Source organism: Chlorocebus sabaeus, chromosome X, assembly GCF_047675955.1.
Source record: "Chlorocebus sabaeus isolate Y175 chromosome X, mChlSab1.0.hap1, whole genome shotgun sequence".
Classification (NCBI taxonomy): Eukaryota; Metazoa; Chordata; class Mammalia; order Primates; family Cercopithecidae; genus Chlorocebus; species Chlorocebus sabaeus.
The window spans coordinates 31,793,712-31,797,546 of NC_132933.1; the positions used below are offsets into that span (position 1 = coordinate 31,793,712).

A 3,835-nucleotide genomic window follows, 5' to 3' on the forward strand; every position below is an offset into this window, starting at 1 on the left:
GAGCACTGCAATATTGCCACAGTCAATCTGATAAATGAGTTGGCTATTAAATGACTGAAGGGTGGGTAGCTTATACACTATAGATACACTAGACAAATGGATGATTCCAGTGCAGCATATAGTGGGATGTTGAGATTTCATCACAATACTCAGTATGACATTCAATTTAAAACTTATGAGTTTTTTATTTCTGTAATTTCCCATCTAATATTTTCAAGCCACAATTGAGTGCAGGAGGTAAGTGACCCCACAGAATATGAAACCACAGGCAAGGAGGACTACTGTACAAGTATGATGGCAGCTTAAAACAATGCACGTTTATTATCTCAGTTTTGGAGGCCAGATGCCTGAAATCAAAATGTCAGCAGCACCATGATCCTCCTGGTGTCCCTATGAGAGACTTCTTCCTTGTCTCTTCCAGCTACTGGTGTATCCTGGCATCCTTTGGTTTGTTGCAGCATAATTACAGTCTCTACCTCTACTGCACGTGGTTTCCTTCTGCATTTTCGTATTTTCTCCTTTTCTGTTTCTTATAAGCACATCCTTCATTGACTTTAAGGGCCCACCCTGACCAAAGATAAATTCATTTCAAGCTCCTTACCTTAATTGTATCGGCAAGTAACTAACTCCAAATAAAGTCATAATTCTGAGGTTCTAGGTGAACATATATTTTGGAGATCCACTATTCAATCCACTATAGAGGGTCATACACATAACACACTCTTAAAAGGTTCAGCAAAATAAATAATAATAATTGAACACACACACACACACACACACACACACACACACACACACACACACACACATAAACAGAGCACCAAAGCAAATGTGGCCAAATGTAAATTGTTGATGGATTTATGTGAAGGTTATAAGAACATTCCGTGTAATAAACTTGCATTTGTTCTATATTTCGAGTTTTTGTAATACAATAGTAATTAAATAACTGATATACCATGCTCAAAAATATAAGAAAAATGTGACAAAATTGAACATATGTTTTAAATTTATAAAAACACATAGAAACTATAGAACTAGAGAAGAATACAACTGAAGTTAACTCAATGGATGTGGAAAATGGCATGTTAAACACAGCTGAAGTGAGGATCATTAAACCTGATAGGTGAAAAAAATATATGCAGTGACAAAGAGGAAAAAAACAGGTGGAACATGTAGAAAAGAGTATAGGAGAAACAGGGGATGTCTTCTTGACATGTATTTAATTGACAACCTACAAAGCTATGTGAGAAATAATAGGGAGGAAGCAATATTTGAGTAAATGATACTCAAAAATCTTTCTCAATAAACCAAAAACAGAAAGCATAATTCAAGAGAATTATGAACCCAAAATAGAATAAGTACAAGGAAATTCAGATCTCAGAAGATCACAGTAAAACTTCTAAAACAAAAACAATCTGGGATAAAAAGGCACAATCAGAAAAATAGTAATAATACGGCCAGGCACAGTGGCACATACCTGTAATCCCAGCATTTTGGGAGACCCAGGTGGGTGAATCTCTTGAGGTCAGGAGGTCGAGACCAACCTGGCCAACATGGTACAACCCTATCTCTACTAAAAATACAAAAATTAGCCAAGCATTGTGGCACATGCCTGTAATCCCAGCTACTCAGGAGGCTGAGGCAGGAGAATCACTTGAACCCGGGAGGTTGAGGTTGCAGTGAGCTAAGATTGCGCCACTGCACTCCAGCCTAGGGGACAGAGAGAGACTCTATCTTTAACAAAGAAAAGAAAATAAAAATAGTAATAATAAAACTGGCAGCTGTTCATTAAACAGAAATGAGAATAATGACAAAATAATGCAAGGAGGAGTATTTTTTCAACAAATGGTGATAGATGATCTGGCTGGCTTTATTTTTAAAAACTGAACCCAGAACCCAAGGCTTCATGCCATACACAAATATTAAATTGAGAGGGATCATGGACAGAAATATAAAAACTAAAAATATGAACATTGTACAAGAAAACAAAGGACAATACCGTCATGATTTTGGGGTAGGCAATGATTTCTTAAACGGAACGCAAAGGTAGTAATCATAAAAGCAAAACTTGAAATATTGTAACTATAAAAGTTAAAACATTTCGCTCTTCAGAAGTCATTATTATAAAAACAAAAAGGCAGACCATAGACTTGGAGATAATATTTATAATACATAAATCTGACCAAGAAGTTGCATCCAGTATATATAAAAAAATTACTACAACTCAGTAATAAAAATACACACATCCTTCATTTAAAAATCCACAGTACATCTTATTAGAAACCTAGCAGAATAGATAATGATGGCCAATTAAAACATAAAAATGGCTCAGCCTCACTACTCATCTGGGAATTGCAAATTAAACCACAAAAGAGCACTTCACACAAGGACAGCAAAAGTTAAAATGAATGGCAATCCCAAGTATGAGTGAAATGCAATGTAGCTTGAAGTCACATACATTTCTGGTTTGAGTGTAAAACGTATAAACCACTTTGGAAAACAGATCTAGCAATTCTCATATAAGTTAAACATATACCTAACATATCACCCAGCAATTCCACTCTTAGTTGTTTCTCCAAGAGAAATAAAAACATGGGTCTAAAGAAAGACTTAGACAAAAATTTCATACTTCTCTATTCACAGTAGCTAAAATCTGAAACTAACACAAATGGCCATTAAGAAGATAATGTATGAACTGTATGCATTCATACACTAGAAGACTACTCATTAATGAAAATTACAAACTATTTGAACATTCAACATGGATGAATAATAAAAATATTTTATGTTAAGAAAGCCAGACACAAAAGACTACTTACTGCATGTTCCCATGCATATAAATGACTAAAATAGACAAAATTTAGCGCAGTGATACACAAAATGATGGTTACCTGGACTTTCCCCCCTACTTTCCCACTTACCTCAGCACTGCTCCAGCTGCTCTGCATTAGCTCTGAGCTCTATGCCACTGCTAACCTAGCACCACCATCATCTCCCTTCAGCCACCATCATGATTATCTATCCAGATCTCATCAGCCAGGATGAGATTTACAAGAACCAGGAGATCACAGAATGGTGGTGCCTGGAGATGGAGGTGAAGATAGTCAGTAGGACAGAGGATAACATTGATGGTTCACTTATTGGTAGAAACGCCTCTACTGAAGTCCCTGAGGGTAAAGAAACCCAAAGCACAGTTATCACTGGTGTTGATGTCATACACTATCGCAGGAAACAAGCTTCAAAAAAGAAGTCTGTAAGAAGTACGTAACGTATTACATGAAATCGATCAAAGGCAAACATGAAGAACAGAGATCAGAAAGAGTAAAACCTTTCATGATAGGGGTTGCTGTACAAATCAAGCACATCCTTGCTAATTTCAAAATCTACCAGTTCTTTACTGGTGAAAACAAGAATTTTGACAGCGTTGGTTGCTCTACTGGACTACCGTGAGGACACTGTTACCCTACATATGCTTGTCTTTAAGGATGATTTAGAAATGAAAAATTATTAACAAATTTGGCAATTACTTTGAATTTATCACCTGTCATCAAAACTACCTGCTTTTTGTCATCCACTCAACAGCAGGACTTATGACAAATGGAACTGATGTCATCTTGAGCTTTTCATTTACGTTGACTGTGACTTACTTGGAGTGGAGGCATTGTTTTTAGGAAAAACATGTCATGTAGGTTGTCTAAAAATAAAATGCATTTAAACTCATTTCAGAGAATACCTTTTAGTTTAATATATATTTAAGCTAAATACATCTTGTAGTGTTCCTGGAGAAGCTGGAGCTGGGTTATAAGGCACTACTAGAAAAATAAGACTGTCATCA

General features: G+C 36.1%; 1 pseudogene; it reads left to right on the forward strand.

Moving 5' to 3' along the window:
• Positions 1-3,010: 3,010 nt before the first annotated feature.
• Positions 3,011-3,511, forward strand: LOC103247370 (translationally-controlled tumor protein-like; annotated as a pseudogene).
• Positions 3,512-3,835: the final 324 nt, after the last annotated feature.